Source organism: Oncorhynchus nerka, linkage group LG18, assembly GCF_034236695.1.
Source record: "Oncorhynchus nerka isolate Pitt River linkage group LG18, Oner_Uvic_2.0, whole genome shotgun sequence".
Classification (NCBI taxonomy): domain Eukaryota; kingdom Metazoa; phylum Chordata; class Actinopteri; order Salmoniformes; family Salmonidae; genus Oncorhynchus; species Oncorhynchus nerka.
The window spans coordinates 55,432,725-55,452,008 of record NC_088413.1 but is presented as its reverse complement, the minus strand read 5'-3'; the positions used below and the strand labels follow the sequence as shown (position 1 = coordinate 55,452,008).

General features: G+C 42.4%; 1 long non-coding RNA gene across 4 annotated transcripts; it reads right to left on the bottom strand.

Moving 5' to 3' along the window:
* Positions 1-8,274: 8,274 nt before the first annotated feature.
* On the bottom strand, positions 8,275-16,581 carry LOC115146629 (uncharacterized). Of its 4 annotated transcripts, XR_010459755.1 has the most exons (12): positions 14,188-16,580; positions 12,944-13,114; positions 12,717-12,812; positions 12,428-12,531; positions 12,249-12,319; positions 11,961-12,120; positions 11,355-11,852; positions 11,066-11,245; positions 9,657-9,739; positions 9,069-9,163; positions 8,832-8,967; positions 8,275-8,705 (listed from the first exon to the last, which is right to left on the bottom strand). It is a non-coding gene; the product is annotated as an uncharacterized LOC115146629 (long non-coding RNA). The 4 variants fall into 4 exon arrangements; XR_010459754.1 differs by having other exon boundaries at positions 11,355-12,120; positions 14,188-16,581; XR_010459756.1 differs by having other exon boundaries at positions 8,918-8,967; positions 11,355-12,120; positions 14,188-16,581.
* Between the last annotated feature and the right edge of the window lie 2,703 nt (positions 16,582-19,284).

Genomic DNA, 19,284 nt, shown 5'->3' with positions numbered 1-19,284 from the left:
AAGGTCTGGAGCCACAAAGAGATGCAACCATGTGATCCAAACAGATTAAAGTCTAAAGGATCCAGGAGCCTCCTGGTGTACTGTGTTAACATGGAGATGAGGGGGTGGAAGATAACAGGATCAGTAAGACACAGCCCTGGTCTGGGTAATGACGTCTCATAATAATGTCTGGAATGGAGTGAATGAAATGATATCAAACACATGGATGTTTGATGTGTTCGATACCATTCCATTAATTCCGTTCCAGCCATTACTATGAACAGTCCTCCCCAATTAGGTTGCCCAGAGTAGGCACTGGCCTGATATTTGGCCCTAATTGCATAATCCATTCCCAAGGATTTGGATGGTGGTTTGGTGTCATACCCACTCTATAAGTATTGCAATGCTATTCACACTGTAATGTGGATGTGGAGGTTAACAAATTCATTCTACTCTAAATGATAAATCAATCGTCAAAACAAAGAATGAATCAGTTTTATGATCTCAATTACATTTAATTGAGACCATAAAATAATCATGACCATTTTACCCGCTCCCCTTGTTACTTACATAGGGGCTTTTGAGATAAACATCTGATTATTTTCCATGTGTTAAGAGATGGTGGGAGGACAGCCAGCACTATCTCTCTGTTTTGCCCATTCCAATGGTTTTTAGTGTGGGTGGGAAATACATAACATTCTGTTTAAGAGGGGGACTGGGGCTGGGGGGGGGGGGGGGGGGCACTGCAAGAGCAACAAGTGTGTGCTTGATTCCATAGTTGTGGAGGTGGGCATCCCAGCAAACAGGGGACATCCTGAGGACATTCGGCGATGTTTTCATTCGTTTTCTTAAGGGATTCAGCGCAACATTATCTCACTGCGTCCTGAGAAGGTTATATGAATGTTGCGTGATGGTCCCAAGGGAACGTTCTCTGGGGACCTTTGTCTAGTACCCTGTACATACCCAGGACGTCACTGCGGACTATGTCAGGACCTCTTTAGGACATTCTCAGGACATCACTGATGACTATGTCAGGACCTTTTAAGGACGTTCTAAGGATTTCACTAGTCTTTAGGACATTGTGTGAAGGTCCCAAGGGAGCATTCTCTTTAGTTCCTTGTATGTTCCCAGGACATCACCCAGGACCGTTTTAGGATATTTTTATTTTACTAGTCCTTAGGACATCGCGTGATGGTCCCAAGGGAACGTTCTCCTGAATCACTATGATGAATATCATATTTCTTCTACAGTGTATTTTCAACAGAGCTGAGATTTACTTTGAAGTGCAAAGTTTAGGAATGAGCCTACAGGTGAAATCAGTAATTGATACAGACATGTTGGCATAGCAGGAAAATCTGTGTGCTGTGACCCAAGAGGTTTGAGTTCAAATCCCAGGTGGGAACGTGTTAAATAATAATTACTGTATGAATAAACATATGCAATCAAATGTGTCAAATATGGACGTTGGCAACACTACGTTAGTGTTCTTTCTGTGTGTCCCTAGCATTGCCAAAAGATAAAAAGCTATCAGTGGTTCACAAATCAGGTCCTTGACGGGCTTGACAAAAGGAGCGGTCTAATAAAACTAGGCTGTGTGTGTCCTGGGTAACATGTATTTTTTTTTGGGGGGGGGGCGACATTCCTGTGCGACCATCAGGTGATGTCCCCGGGACAAATCAGGAACTAGACAAAAACCTCCAGAGGACCACGACGCAACATCCCAATAACATCCTATAAATGTCATCAGGGACGTCCCCGGGAACAACCGAGAACAAGACAAAACCTCCAGGGGACCACGACGCAACGTCCTGACGACTTTAGGCAACCATTTTGTAACGTCCTTACAACTTATTATTGTTTGCAGAGATGTTTGTGTTGGCAGGAGGGAGCAGGTAGTGTAGCCTAGTGTAAGTAGGTGCTGCTTCAGAGGGCTGGGTTTTCTACAGACAAGACCATTTATGACTATGACACTGTTATCAGAGAACAGAATAGATAAAAACAGGATGACAATTGGCAGGATGACAATCTGATGTTGGGGAATTATATTTGGCGAAACTTGATATTTTTTCCACACATATTTTTTGGAGATGAAAAACTTGGCAGACTGAGCTAAGATGGCTGCAATCAAAGACTTGAACACATGTCTTAATCGATTATATCTCAATGTAAGTTATTGCAAATGATGACTATTAGTTTGTTGGGTTACATCAGAAATCTATATAAACATCTATTACATACCATATAAATGATGATTCATGATGATGATTGTTGTATTCAAATGATAACAGTGGGAAAAGTACTTTTTGTCTTTGAGTGACTGTATACTTCAGGTTTACAGCATAGTGAGTGATATAAGGGTCCTTTCAAGGCGAAACACACCATTGTTCCCCTATACAATCCACAATCTCACTAAGGAAGTGATACACAGGACACAAATACAATGCACAACGAGGCTGCCTAACCCAGACAACAGAACTGTGGCTCCAAAAGCAGTGGGAAAATGTTCCTATGTGTTCTGAAACACCCAGCCTCCTCCCACCGCCATCCCCATGACCATCCCCATCCCCATGACACACACACCTCACCCATGCACACACACACACTCACTACTACTACTACCATTACTGTGGTGGAAATAGCTACTGCTGCTGATAAGTAACACAGGCCCAATTAGAGATGTAAAAACCCATAACCACCATCTGATGACATTACTTAAAGGGAAGATGATCTCATGCTACACAGACAATAGGTAAAACCAGGCACCTGAAGGATCTAAAGCATCTAGGCCAAATCAAGCAGCACCAAGGTAAACAGAGACACTCACTTAAGCATCATTCCATCATCAAGACTCAACTCATTCTAACACCACTTAGGCTGGAGCTCCCTGTTCACTTCTGCTCTCTCTCAGTTCTCTGTAACTAGAAACACCGGGCCCACATTTGTTTATTTGTCTTTTTGGGGGATTTTCTTCCTTTGTCGATAAGATCTGGAGGAGCACTTTTTGGCACTTTGTCTCAGATTCTCCTCAAACGTGCTGAAACCCAATCAAGCAGGTCCACTCGCTCGTCATCCTGACTTTTTTTCAGGAGAGGGAAGAAGTGAAAGGGTTAATTGTTAAGCGTGAAAGAATGTGAAAATGAAGTGCAGGACTATTTTTACAAGTTGCCTCATTATTGGAGGCTCACAAACAGGGTCCTTTGCTCTGAAAATGTGTTTCTCTGGGGACTCTTCCTAAAGAACATCAGTTTTTCCCCTGAACAGTGAACATATACAGTTGAAGTCGGAAGTTTACATACACTTAGGTTGAGAAAAAAATTTGTAGACCTCCACAAGTCTGGTTCATCCTTGGGAGCAATTTCCAAATGCCTGAAGGTACCACGGCCGCTCAGGAAGGAAGAAGCCACTGCTCCAAAACCACAATAAAAAAGCCAGACTATGGTTTGCAACTGCACATGGGGACAAAGATGGTACTTTTTGGAGAAATGTTCTCTGATCTGATGAAACAAAAATAGAACAGTTTGGCCATAATGACCATCATTATGTTTGAAGGAAAAAGGGGGAGGCTTGCAAGTCAAAGAACACCATCCCAACCGTGAAGCACGGGGGTCGTAGCATCATGTTGTGGGGGTGCTTTGCTGCAGGAGGGACTGGTGGGACTTCACAAAATAGATGGCATTATGAGGGAGGAAAATGATGTGGATATATTGAAGCAACATCTCAAGACATCAGTCAGGAAGTTAATGCTTGGTAGCAAATGGGTCTTCCAAATGGACAATGACCCCAAGCATACTTCCAGAGTTGTGACAAAATGGCTTAAGGACAACAAAGTCAAGGCATTTAAGTGGTCATCACAAAGCCCTGACCTCAATCCCATAGAAAATTTGTAGGCAGAACTGAAAAAGCGTGTGCGAGCAAGGATGCCTACAAACCTGACTCAGTTACACCAGCTCTGTCAGGAGGAATGGGCCAACATCCACAAAACTTATTGTGGGAAGCTTGTGGAAGGCTACCCAAAACGTTTGACCCAAGTTAAGCAATTTAATTTAATTTAAATGCAATGCTACCAAATACTAATTGAGTGTATGTCAACGTCTGACCCACTGGCAATGTGATGAAAGAAATAAAAGCTGAAGTAAATCATTCTCTCTACTATTATTCTGACATTTCACATTCTTAAAATAAAGTGGTGATCCTAACTGACCTCAGACAGGGAATTTCTACTCAGATTAAATGTCAGGAATTGGGAAAAACTGAGTTTAAATGTATTTGGCTGAGGTGTATGTTAACTTCCGACTTCAACTGTGGAGGCATTGAAAGCCTTACGACTGGTAATGTAAACATGGCGGTGTGGAGTACAATCACTGGAGATGTGAAATGCCCTTGACTCCATGGCACTGAGCTGTTCCTACACTGATTGCTAATGGTAAAACTGGGAAGACAATCGGAATGCCACAGGAATTCCCCAGAATCCCCCTCCTTCTGTCCAGGCCTCTCTCTTATAATTCCGTGTGGAGCTAACATGGAGCACAATGGACAGGCAGCTATTCACCCTATCAATGCAAGGAAACGTTACCTCAGCACAAAAATGTCAAGACCATAGGCACAGGCCCTGGAAACAATTGCTACGGAAACGAAAGCAGGTGCCCACCTCCTGAGAAAATATCCTAGTGCACATGCAGCGGGGGAAGAGGTGGGTGTGTTGTCGTTGACAGCAGGGTTGCGCAAAACAGTAACAGTCAGAGTAATAAAGCAATAAAATAATAACGACACAAACTACTGTATACAGAATAGTAGGCATCTGTAATCCAATGAAAAAGTCCACTTACAGTTACATTGTAAAATGTGTCAGACGTTGAACTTGATTGATCTGTGATATGAAGTTTAATGATTGTTAGCATTTCATGACTAGGCCTGATGATAAACTGTAAGAGCCAGGTGAACTACATCCGCAGAACTAGAATGAAGAACTCTATTTTTAGGACTACAGAGCACTAATACCATACTTTCTCTTCTCATTCGAGTTTTTGGTTTCACTTTCCCTCTAACCTGCATTATTGGAGATGTTCTGATCCTTATCTGCATCGCTGAATCCAGAGGACCTAAGGGACAGATGAACAACAGAGGACTATGTTAATATCAGTTTAGACGACATCACACAACACACCAGCTTCCATACGCCTGTCAGTCAGGTTCTAGAGCAGCAGTTTGGTATAGAAGACATAATAACTGTAGGTCCCAAGGGGGGAAGTGGGGATCAGAAAATCCTGCTCTCCTAAAGCATGTCTTTAATGTCTTTGTTTGAGGGGATTTGAATTAGACTAAATTACATCCGTTAGTCACATGAACCAGGAGTTTCTCTACACTGGGAGAGGGTTTCTAGGTTCAGGTCAATTCTACTGATAACATATGAACCCACTTCGACCTTGTAACCCCAACAAATGTGCACATACAGTACATCATTCATTCTTAATAACATATGGGAACATGTTCTGAAACCACAAGGTCAAAGAGGCAAGGCCCAGTGTTATCATGTGCTATCAATAGCATTGTTAATACAGGGACATTTGTGTTGCATTGAGTGATGGGGTAGAAATGTACTCTGTGGACTAGGAGGCGGCGGTAGAGGCTGAAGTGGGTTAAGGAAATTCCACTTTCTACTGCAGATCTCAATCTAACAGAACACAGCCGGACATAACAATGTGGTGTTTAAACAGACCGGTGCCGGGGCAGGGTTGGTTCTCCTCCCAGGGCTGGTTCTGAGTAAAAGAGTGGTCCAGAGGGCTGGAGGCTCTGATAAGCACCTGCCATGCTGCAGCACAGGAGGGACTGCCACAGAACCATTGTTCTGGGTAACACCCAACCTCTTACCCTGCATGATGTCACTGAAGCCTATATACTCCAGAGAGTCAGGGGTTTTACTGAAGGTGCTGAAACATTCATTGGAATAATCTAAAACAGATTATGAGTCACCCTGGGCGGTGGACCACTCTCCTAAAGGTCACTCTAAGACCTGGCTGCAGTACCCACCTATGATGCAGATATGAGAGGTGGGGCTCAGGGGCAGAGGGGAGTTACTACCAATGACCTATATAGGGGTCCAGCACCATGGCCATTAACCCTACAGATACACATTACAGAGGCTCTCTGCGGGACACCACACACAGACAGAGATGGGACAGCAACATGACTGGACAGGACACTAGTATAAAACAGGGGAGATTATCCCCCCTCCTCCATTGTCCTTCACACACACACCCGTACACACACTCACACCAATTTTAACCCCAATTTTGTTGCTTGAAAGAAAACAAGGAGAAAGCTATTTTGTTCTTGTACTGCATATTTGCCTAAAGAATAGGTGAGTGAGTGTGTTTGTTTCATGCAGCATACTGCAGGTATGGGTCAAACAGCCAGGACACACACATGAGTGGCTTCTGACTGGCACTTCAAACCCCTCCTGCTCTCTCTACCGTGTGGCCTGTGAATAATGGGAACCCGATCGGAGAGGGGGGGGACGTGGCCGTCTTTTGTGAGCACTCTTCAAAGCTCTGGCCCTCGTATTTGTCCAAAGGAGCTCTTTGTAATGGAATACTCCACTGTCATTTTGCCCCTTTATTTTTAAGCAGGGCTATTATTGCTCTCATACCCCTCACATACCCCTAGGCTTTGTGTGTGTGGACAGGGTCATTCTGAAACCTCCTGTCCCCCTCCTCCACATGCTGTGGTATAGAGTGATGTATCACACACAGACTCATGGCTAAATTCAGGTCTCATAGGAGGGACAGGATCTGACCACTGCCTGGGCTCCTTTTACTTCAGATGAATTCCTAACTTCCACTACATGTTGTTAATCCAATACAATGACCATGGTAGCTCTTGAGATGCCTGTGAGATGCAACAGGGAGGCACAGACAGATGTTATGTTATAAAAGTATTTTACGATGTTGCATTGAAGGCAGGTTAGACTATATTCTTGATCAAGATGGTGAAAAAGCAGTGATGACTGCACCGCAATGTTGTAAAGTCACATCTTATGCTGCCCTTTTGTGTGTGTGTGTGTGTGTGTGCCTGTTTGCGTGTTTGTGCATGTGTGCGAACACAGGTGTGCGTGTGTGTCTTGAGTGAACACTTATTGACCCCAGTGCAGTCGTGCATATGGTCCCCCCACCCCATCCTGTTTCTCTGTTATATCTGACATGAGTAGATGAATTATAGATCAGACGCTTTAGCAGGCTTGTAACTCAATCTGTGGCACAGGAGGCAGGGCCAGAGGATCACGTGACCAGAGGGGAGAATAGCCATTGACACAGCAGGATCCCTGTATAAAGACTGTATAAAATAAATTATACAAATACTGAGCTACAAAAAATTGGGAAATGATATTATTTTATACTAATAAAATTGCTAAAAAGTAATTCAAAAAGATAGGGGTGAAAATGATTGGCACCCGTTTTCAATTACCTTCCCCTTGCGAGGATAACGGCACTGAGCCTTAGACCTTTCCTCATTACAGAATCTTTCCAGATCCTTGATTCCTATGTCATCCAACAAATGTAAATGCATGGAGTTTGCTTAACTGCATTGGCACTTGGATTGTATCCGGTGTTATGGTCAGATGACATGAAAATACAGCCCTTTGGCAAGGGCCGGTTCCAGGCATGAGCGACATATGCGGTCGCTTAGGGCCCCCGGCCGGTAGGGCCCCCTCAAAAATAAAAATGGCAATGCTTTTAGGGGGGAACTTAGTCAGGGTTTGAACCTACTTTGGAGAGCTAGAATAGTAGTACTTACAAAGTGCAGTTTCGACATTTGGATGGGCATCGGCAGTTTTCACTTGTCAGTCACTGACAGTTACTCAATTAGCCCATGTCAGCTACACATTTTTAGATTGGTAAATTAGCCTAGCCAGCTAACGTTGCTACATTTCAGAAATTGCAAATAAAATGTGTAATCTTCTTGACACATTAAGGTTGCTTACAGATCATGAAGTCAGCAAATTTCCACTCCATTCATATGCAAATCCACTTGATTCATACACTGGCTTGTCTGGCTGTCATGTTTGTATTTCAACCTGCCCGTTCCTTATTTACACTGATATAATATAATTTCAGTAGTCATCTATTATGATTTTTTTTTTTTTATAGATCTTGCATAGCTCATCAGTACACCCTTGTGGTTGAATATATATGAATCTATAGCCGGTCCGAGGAAACAACAATGAATAATGTGGACCAAATAAATACCATCAAAGGACACCTTACTACTTACAATAATGAACACCTTGTGAAAACCAACTTGGCAATATTTAAGATTTTAATACCATAAACTGATATTTTTTGGGACAGTTGTGTCAATAATTTATTTTCACAGATGTTTTTGTACACTCACATGGCAATCATAGACTGAAATACTGAATTCTGGGGTGTGGAATATAAAGGTGGTGGTTACTGTCTGGGTGAGAGGTTCTGCCTGTCACTTGTTCTCAACAGGCAGCCAGTCTCGGAAAGGGGGACTTGAAGAGGCACTGCTGTGTTTGCAGTGCTAGTGTTTTTAGTTAATCTGTGTATCTCAAATATTGCCCTGTATGATAGGAGAAGAAAACTTTCTTAGCAGATAATGACAACTTTACAATAACAGTAGATGATGTAATGAAACGTCGGAGGGTGGTTGGTAAAGGAGGACATCAGGTGGATCCATGTCTGGGTGTTAGGCAGAACCTCTAGGTCCTGGAGAACAGGAGCAGAGTAAAGGGAACAGGGTAGGAGACAGAGACTTAAACCAGCAAACATACAGGTTACACTTTACTGTTTGAAAATTTGATGGATTTGTGTGGTGTTATAAATGGTATGCACCTTTCAACACTTTTAGAAGGTATAGCCTATCTCAAGCTGGTCCCCCTCCAAAAAGAGCAGTGACAATCAGATTGATCTGAACTCACAGGTTCTGGTGGATGGGATACCTCCTGGGGGGCTCGGACAGTCGATGGTCCTAAAGTCATTTGGAGAGATAAATCGAAGAGGTACATTTTTATAAGCTCAGCATAACTATAATTTCTTGCTTTCTCAAATGTCAACCAAAGCTTAACATACTTTGTCTATTGGGCTTCACTGAAGTGCAGGACATCAGGGCTTTCAGTGGTTGACTGTCCAACTGTAGAAGATTGTTGGCTTCCACCGAGGTAACCCTAGGAAGACAGATCAAAATATCAGTGTGAGGGAAACTAAAACTATCTTCAGTGTCAGGTACGCGTAAATGGCTGTAAGGGATTCAGGCGCAGGAGAGCAGCTATTGGGTAGCAAACAGAGCCTTTTATTTAGGCGAACCAAAAGCACACGGCACAACTAAAACGAAATACAATACGGGTTGACATAACCCAGCGCAACGTGCAGATACATGAAACAGAATAAACAATGCCACACAAATACATGGGGGAAACATAGGGTTAAATACACAACACATAATGAGGGAAATGAGAACCAGGTGTGTGGGAAAACAAGACAAAACAAATGGAAAATGGAAAGTGAAAAATGGATCAGCGATGGCTAGAAGACCGGCGACGTCGACCTCCGAACACCGCCCGAACAAGGAGAGGCATCGACTTCGGCAGAAGTCGTGACGTTCAGGTTATTTTCTGTGAAAATGCTAATTGTTATTATCTGTGATTTTTTTATATTCACCTTAAAACCTGTTTGGGATAGGGGGCAGCATTTTCATGTTCGGATGAAAAGCGTGCCCAGAGTAAACTACCTGCTGCTCAGGCCTAGAAGAGAATATATGCATATTATTAGTAGATTTGGATAGAAAACACTCTGAAGTTTCTAAAACTGTTTGAATGATGTCTATGACTATAACAGAACTCATATGGCAGGCGTAAACCTGAGAATATCCAACCAGAAAGTGGGAAATCTGAGGTTTGTAGTTTTTCAACTCATTGCCTATCCAATATACAGTGTCTATGGGGTCATATTGCACTTCCTAAGGCTTCCACTAGATGTCAACAGTCTTGTTTCAGGCTTCTACTGTGCAGGAGGAGCGAATAAGAGCTGTTTCAATCAAGTGTCTGGCAGAAGGCCATGAGCTGGTCACGAGCGTGTCCGTGAGAGCGACCTGCGTTCCATTGCATTTCTAAAGACAAAGGAATTGTCTGGTTGATACATTATTGAAGATTTATGATAAAAACATCCTAAAGATTGATTCTATACATCGTTTGACATGTTTCTACGAACTGGAATATAACTTTTTGGACTTTGTCTGAACTTTTGCCTGGACTTGCCCTCGTGAGTTTTGGATTTGTGAACAAAACGCGCTAACAAAAGGAGGTATTTGGACATAAATGATGGACTTTATTGAGGAACTGGGATTCCTGGGAGTGCATTCTGATAAAGATCAAAGGTAAGTGACTATTTATAACGCTATTTCTGACTTTTACTGACTCCACAACATGGCGGGTATCTGTATGGGTTGTTTTTGTGTCTGAGCTCTGTACTCAAGATTATTACATGGTGTGCTTTTTCCGTAAGGCTTTTTTGAAATCTGACACAGCGGTTGCATTAAGGAGAAGTATATCTTTAATTCTGTGCATAACACTTGTATCTTTTATCAAAGTTTATGATGAGTATTTCTGTAAATTGATGTGGCTCTCTGCAAATTCGTTGGATATTTGAGGCGCAACATTACTGAACACAACGCGCCAATGTAAACTGAGATTTTTGGATTTAAATATGAACTTTATTGAACAAAACATGTATTGTGTAACATGAAGTCCTATGAGTGTCATCTGATGAAGATCATCAAAGGTTAGTGATTCATTTTATCTCTATTTCTGCTTTTTGTGACTCCTCTCTTTGGCTGGAAAATGGCTGTATGTTTTTTTGTGACTAGGCTCTGACCTAACATAATCATATGGTGTGCTTTCGCTGTAAAGCCTTTTTGAAATCGGATACAACGGGTAGATTAACAAGAAGTTAAGCTTTAATATGGTGTATTGCACTTGTGAATGTATGAAAGTTAAATATTTCTTTAAAATATTTTTGAATTTCACGCTCTGCCTTTTCAGCGGATGTTGTCGAGGTGTTCCGCAAGTTACCAGATGGTGACCCCAGCTAGGAGTGAAAGACCAGCGAGGTTTCCCAGGTCTCGGCTTCCTTTCGTCCTTCTTCCAAACCAAGTAATTTGCCCGGATGTAGTAGCGCTTGGTCCCCTTCTTGACTCGGCTCCGGTAGCTCTCCTTCTGTTTTTCTTTCGCCTTGACAATGTTCAGTCTCACCTTAATTGATAACAGGAATTAATGCAATTATATTTCATATCACAAATACATTTCTTACATATCTCTTGGAGAGCCAGAAAATAAATTAATAGCGGACAATCATTTTTACCTCCACATCCTTCTCAGTCGGTGCCTGAAGGTGGTCCACGAAGGTGTTCTGATCTGGTTCGACAACTTAAAATGTTACCCCTTTTTTTCCTCCCCAATTTCGTGGTATCCAATGGGTAGTTACAGTGTTGTCTCATTGCTGCAACTCCCATACAGAGTCGGGAGAGGCGAAGGCCAAGACACAACCCAGCCAAGCCGCACTTCTTCTTGACCCAATGCCCACTTAACCCACAAGCCAACCACACCAATGTGTCGGGGGAAACACTGTGCACCTGGCGACCGTGTCAGCATGCACTGAGACCGGCCAGCCACAGGAGTCACTAGTGCGCAATGGGACAAGGACCTCACTGCCGGCCAAACCCTCCCCTAACCTGGGCGACGCTAGGCCAATTGTGCGCCGCCCCATGGGTCTACCGGTTGCGGACTCTAACCCAGAATCTCTAGTGGCACAGCTACCACTGTGATGCAGTTCTTAGACCACTGCACCACTCAGGAAGATCTGAAAGTATGTTATACAAAAATGTCAATAGACAAACAACACAAAGTAAATACCAAATTGAAAAACTACAGTATATGCAATAATTGTATATACAATTGCATTGTTTACCTCAGCCAACAGCTGCTGCTCCTGTCCGTACTCGGTGGAGGCCTGGATGCTGTTGTGTGCAAAGAGAATTACCTTCAGGTTGTTCTCCCACCATTCCTGGTACCAATCAAGGGACTTTCCCATGCCAGTCTTGAGGGTCTAGTTTGTCCATTCACCAAACCTGGAGAAGGGGGTAGGAAAGCCATATCTATTGACAATGTAAGATATAGAAATATGTCTGACTATGTACCATGGAAAAACAAATAAAACAAACCATTGGTGACAGAATATAACCTATAACATCCGTACCTTGTTCCAGCGTTCATGACCTCGGTCACTCAAGATGACCTCAGGAGAACCATGGCCTTGCCAGTCTCGTCCTTGATGGGTATCATACAAAACAAAAATCTATTTTTGGTTCCAAGCACCCTTTTAAATGGGTTACAGAAGGGAATTTAGAGTTAAGCACTTACTCTTCCTTTACTGACCTTAATGGGTATTGCCTCCACCCTCTTGGTAAAGTGATTGGTCGCCGTCAGACACCAGCTGCTGCCATTCCTGGATTTCGTGAAGGGTCCGATGAGGTCCACCCCTAACATTTAAAGTGTTAGAAAGAAGATTACTTTATTCTGTGTCATACAGTATGCAGATTTTCATATTTGTAAGGATACTGACACACACACACTCACATTCTATAATATTGAACTCTGCTGTGGTCAAATAAAGCAACCATTACAAAACAACTTATCAGGGCAAAATCTGAATTGGGACACTTACCGATCATGTGCATTGGTGAAACAACTGATGTGCTTCAACTCTGGCGCCACAGTCTTCGCACTATGAAACTTCTGGCAGGCTTGACAGGGTACTGACCTTTAAGCAAAACGTGTCAAATTGAAACATTTTGTGCTCTCTGATATGACATTCATTGAAATCATAATAATTTCAGATATAATAAATGTGATTGATAAACAAAAGATTATTTCAATTGCCCAGATGTCCACCTCCTTGACAATTCCTCGTCAGAAGAATCGTAGGTTGATTTTGGCAATCATGTGCTTCACTCCGAAATGGCCAGCATGCATCTCGGTCAGCACAGCTTCCTTCTCCTCCTTAGTAAACATCACCCTGCTGTGTGGCTGGCCATCCTTCCTCCGTAAGGTAGATATGATTGACTATCAAGTTGGAAGAGAAGAGTTGTTGAAATACTCAAGTCTAAGTACAATTGCACTGCTGTCTTTCTCTCTCTCTCTCTGTCTGCCTTCCACTCTCTTCCCACCTCTCTCTCTCTGTCTGCCTTCCACTCTCTTCCCACCTCTCTGTTTCTCTCCCTCTCTGTGTCTGCCTTCCACTCTCTTCCCACCTCTCTCTCTGTGTCTGCCTTCCACTCTCTTCCCACCTCTCCATTTCTCTCTCTGTCTGCCTTCCACTCTCTTCCCACCTCTGTTTCTCTCGCTCTCTGTCTGCCTTCCACTCTCTTCCCACCTCTCTATTTCTCTCGCTCTCTGTCTGCCTTCCACTCTCTTCCCACCTCTGTTTCTCTCTGTCTTCCACTCTCTTCCCACCTCTCTGTTTCTCTCTCTCTGTCTTCCACTCTCTTCCCACCTCTGTTTCTCTCTGTCTTCCACTCTCTTCCCACCTCTCTGTTTCTCTCTCTCTCGCTGTCTGTTTCTCTCTCTCTGTCTTCCACTCTCTTCCCACCTCTCTGTCTTCCACTCTCTTCCCACCTCTCTGTTTCTCTCTCTCTCGCTGTCTGTTTCTCTCTGTCTTCCACTCTCTTCCCACCTCTCTGTTTCTCTCTCTCACTCTCTGTCCACCTTCCACTCTCTTCCCACATCTCTCTCTCTGTATGTCTAGTGAAGACACCTAGTTAAAGGCATTTGGAATGACCATAATTGCTTACACCTATCCATTTGATTGATCCGGTTTAACTTATAGCTAGACACCTCAATGAGAGACATAACTATATGAGTGGAAGCTGCTGAGGGGAGGACGGCTAATAATAATGGCTGAAATTGAGTCAATGGAATGGTATCAACCACATGGAAACATGTTTGATATCATTCCATTAACTCCATTCCAGACATTATTATGAGCCATTGTCCCCTCAGCAGCCTCCAATGAACTATATGTATAGCTAGCAACATGCAGATGACCAACTAGCTAGATGGAAAATGGTTGTTGAAAAATGGTTGTACATAGCTAAATCTGTCCAGTTATCTAATAGAAGTGAACTGCTTAACGTTACCCTGAATTGTGAAATGTTCTGAATGTTGCGCCTCTTGTCGAGATCAGTGGTGCCTTCATAGTACTTCACCTGGTTGGAAATATAAAAGAAAATCTCATTGAGGGATGAAGCTACAATAACATTTACAGTAGCTAGCTAGCTAACGTTAGCAAAAGAAAACTGTCTGGCTAGCTAGGAAAGTAGACAGGCCCCCAAAAGACTAGGGCTGGCCCGGTCTTTTGCCATGCACACCAGCGGTGGGTTTCACATCAAAAGAAAGATGCAAATGCAAAAAAGTACAACATACCTTCTGTAAAATATGGTTATTTTGCTTTCACTGGTCCTGGGGCGCTAATTGTTGAGGTCAATGACATATTTTGAGAGATTAAGTGAAATGAAAATTCTACAAGTTAATAAAAACGAAATAAAATATAGTCATTGCAGAAGTACTCACCCGCTTTGTTAAGCCAAGCTTAAATTAGTTCAGGAGTAAAATGTCAAAAAATAGGTTACATGGATTGAAATAGAGGTTGACATGATTTCTAAATGACTACCCCTTCCTCTGTCCCCCATACATACAACACCTGTAAGGTCCCTCAGTCAAGTATTGCATTTAAAGAACAGATTCAACTAAAGAGATCAGGAACCTTTCAAAAGCCTCATAAAGAAGGGCAGTGATTGTTAAATGAGTAAGAATAACAAAATCAGACATTGAGTATCACTTAAAGCATGGTCAAGTTAATAATTGCGCTATGGATGATGTATTAAACCACCCAGACACAAAGATACAGACATCACTATGAGGCCATTGACGATTTTAAAACAGCTACGGAGTTAAATGGCTGTGATGGGAAAAAAACTGAGGATTAATCAACAACATTGTTGTGACTCCACAATAATTACCTAAATGACAGAGATAAAAAATACCAAAACATGCAACAAGGCACTAAAGTAATACTGCAACTAAACACGGCAAAGAAACACACTTTTTGGCCTAAATGCAAAGCCTTATGTTTGGGGCAAATCCAACAACACATCACTGAGTAAACTGCCTTCTTATTGTCCAGCATGGAGGTGGCTGCATCATGGTATGGGTATGCTTGATATCGGCAAAGACTGGGGAGTTTTTCAGGATAAAAATAAACGGGATAGACTGTTTCAGTCTGCTTTACACCAGACACTTGGAGAGTAATTCACCTTCCAGCAGGACAATAACCTACAACACAAGGCCAAATCTACATTGGAGTTGCTTACCATGAAGACAGTGAATGTTCCTGAGTGGCCTAGTTTAAATTATGACTTAAATCTGTTTGAATCTACTTTGTAACACAATACAATGTGAAGAAATCCAAGGGGTGTGAATATTTATGATACCCACTGTATTTGTCCCAGGTCTGATATTTGCATTTTACTGCTAAATGATTAATCATATCACCTCTGAGAGACAGGAGGAGCAGCAGGCTGTGAAGAGTAATGAATCATGTGAAAAGATGTGTCAAACTACCGCTGATGAGGTAACATTTATTATTACTTTCCCCTCCTCAGAGACTGTGTGGTGGAGGGATTCATGATGAAAGCTATCAATGACTTGAACAACAGATCTGTTTAGGATCAGCTAATCAACGGTGTATCTGATTTACACAGGCCATAGAATCATATATATGCATTCATACACACGTAAGAAACGCACACAGAGAAACACACACCATTTGTCTCCTGAGAGGATCGAGTTACCCTGGCTCTGTGACCAGTAGCTTATTAAACATTAAGTTGAACAGGTTTCCTACAGGAGTACAGACCTCCCTCCACTTACTACTCTCTCCTCTACTACCCTCCTCCCTTTCTCTTCTCTTCCAGCCTCTCCTTTACTTTCCATGTAGCTGTGCTGGCATTATATTAAAAACTAAAACGAAGAAAGTTGAAGCCTATCATCTGGTCGCTCCAGCACTCCATTTGATCACAATCGCAGACAGGAAGTAAAATCCAGTAACATACAATATTTACCTAAGGAAGTTCTGGAATGGATGGCTGCTGGGAACACAGTCCTGTTGTGTTGTGACAGACTGAAGCTCAGGTGTGTATGGTGCCTAACTGTGGTCTGGGATGACATTGATGCAGAGTGCCTGGTGTTCTGTTTTATGGATTGAATGAACAGTGAAGAGTAGATAAAACATTTTTTTTAAACTTAAACCACAGTGCCACCTGATGGAGAGGGAGAGAGAGAGAGAGAGAGAGAGAGAGAGAGAGAGAGATCGAGAGAAAGAAAGAGAGAGGAAATAATAAAAGATGACAAGGGCAAATGGATATCATTGTGACATAAGTAGAAGTTTGCCCCTAGAGGAAGTTTGCATGCAGTTTTAAAAGTGTTAAATACATGCTTTGGCTCAGTAAACCATTATCAGTGAAATCACAGAGAATATATAAAAATCAACATAAATAGAATGAACTCTCATCCATAAAGTAAACCCTCGTGTACACCCCCCCCCCCCCCCCTATGGAATCTAAAAGCACCACTCATGTCCTATAATCTCATTAATTGACAGCTCTAATTACCGAAGACCCCTCATTTGCTTTGAGGCTGCTGCATGTGACTCTGATCTCCTCTGAATGTATGTGCTCTCTATCTCATTCTTGGAACTCCTGTCTTCTTCTCCTCTCAGGTCTATGAAGGTCACGTCAATTCCCTGTGTCCCATCCAGTCACAGAGCCTCTCCTTCATGCTAACACCCCCAGTCAGGAGGCCCATTAGCAGCCTGCAGACAGGAAGACCTGAGTCCGGCAGACACTTTACTGATCAGATTAGGGCTGAAATTGCATTAGTCTGAATAGGAGAGACTGTTGAGAGTGTTGACTGACCACCGTACTTTCCTTGCTACTGAGATCATATGGCCAGGATCAGTGAAGGCACACTCAACATCTTCATCTGAAGAGGGGAGATATTAACTGAATATCTTCAATAAAGAAAGGAAAAATCTGCCTTTTTCCCCTAAATTGAGTACCAATTATGACCACTGGGAGGGGCAAGATGACAAATTTTGAGTCAGTATAATACAAATAACTCCAGTTTTGTCCTAATTCCTCACAGTATGATGAAGCCTAGATTAGATTCTAGATCAGATGGGCCCTGTTGCTTTTTCCCTTATTGTTCTGGGCAGCATTGAATACAGAGAGACACTGGAGCGTGGATAGGATACGGATGTGTGTATTGTGCCCATCATCTTCTCCTCTTCATAGTGACCTCAGTAAACCCGTACTGACTTGGCAATGGGTTACCCTACTTGGCACTGTGACTTCCTGCTGGGAAGAAGTGTAAAGCTACAGTAGCTGCTATAATATTTTCAGTGTCATGCATTCAAAATGAGATTTCACAAGAAAGAAATGTAGCCTCTCTGGCTGAGAAAGCGCTCTGCTACACGCACACATAAACCCATTTACTTCAACTGTTCAGTATGGCAGGCAGTGAAATACAAAGCCATTACATTAGAGGTATGACTGTAGAACAGTGGTTTAAAGTACTTAAGAGAAAATATTTTAAAATACTTAAGTAGTTTTTGGGGCTATCTGTACATTACACTTCATATGTTTGACTACTTTCACTCCACTACATTCCTAAAGACAATATGTACTTTTTCCTCCCATACATTTTCGCTGACATCCAAAGCTCCTTACATTTTGAATGCTCAGACGGGACAGCCTGAGCATTCAAAATGTACTGTGTTGTCATCCCTACTGCTTCTGATCTGGCGGACTCACTAAACACAAATACTGTGTTTGGAAATTATGTCTGAGAGTTGGAGTTGTCCGTAAATAAATCAAAAGAAAATCATACTGTCTGTTTTCCTTAATATAAGGAATTTGATGTATAGTATTTACTTTTTACTTTTACTCAGGTATGACAATTTAGTATTTTCCCACACTGTACTTAAGTACACTTAAAACCAGCCACTTTTAGACTTTTAGTATTTTATTTTACTCAAGTATGACAATTTGGGTACTTTTTCCACCTCTGCTGTAGAGGAGGTTCAACCACAGAAGTCATCTGTACACCCTGTAAAGAGCACCAGAGGATCTAACATACTATATACCCCCTGTCCTCTGCTATCATCGTGCTGATTCCTCGTGGTGATTTTCAGGCAAAGCTCTATGAGGGCATGGGTAATACAATAACACACGGTCTTTGAACTACAGTCAGTAAAGCGTTTCAAATAGACGAGGCTGCCTGCTTGGAATCTGCTAGCAGCATCTGCATAGAAAGATCTAGAGGTTGAGGGATGGGGGAGAGCAGCAGCAGATCATCATGCAGTGACAACGTGCTTCTACATCTGCTTGGCTTGCTGTTTGGTGTTTTAGGCTGGGTTTCTGTATAAGCACTTTTACATCTGCTGATGTAAAATGGGCTTTATAAATAAATGTGATTTGATTTCGATTTGACTGTTTCTGGAACACGCTGTGGAGAAACATCTGCATAAACAGCATGAATATGAATTTTAATGACATTGATGCCAAACTCAGAAGAAAAGGAAGAAAAAATAAAATCTATTGAAGAATGAATATGGAAATGAAAACAGAGATAAAAGGAGTCACAGGGGGCATCTGCTGTCCATTGAGGGAAACGCGGCTCTGTCAATCTACCCAGCAGGCACTCCGAGGGAGACAGTGCTTGGAGCTCTGTTTTGTAAACTCTACAAGTCTCCTCATTCCCTCAGCCTAGCCTGTCCCATATTGTTGGAGGTGGAGGTTAAGCAAGTATAAGCAAGTATAAGCTGGAGGTTAAGCAAGTATAAGCTGGAGGTTAAGCAAGTACTGCTCAGAAAATTATACAAACAGACATAAATATTGCAACCTTACTGGGTTGCTGTTCTTCAGCTCAGGTCAAAGTTTGAGAGAATACATCAGAGTTTACCATAACCCCATGTTAAATTCTGTATATTCAAACAGAACTGGCCCATAGTGTATATACAGTGGCAGGTTCACAGATTCCCAGCACAGACCTTTAACAATATCGGAAGAAAAAGGGATGACTCATTAACCCTTCATGGCCCTCCTCTCTCTCTCTGAGAGCCCCCCAGGACCTAGTCAACCATCTCTTAATGAGCAATGATCACATGGACCATGTTT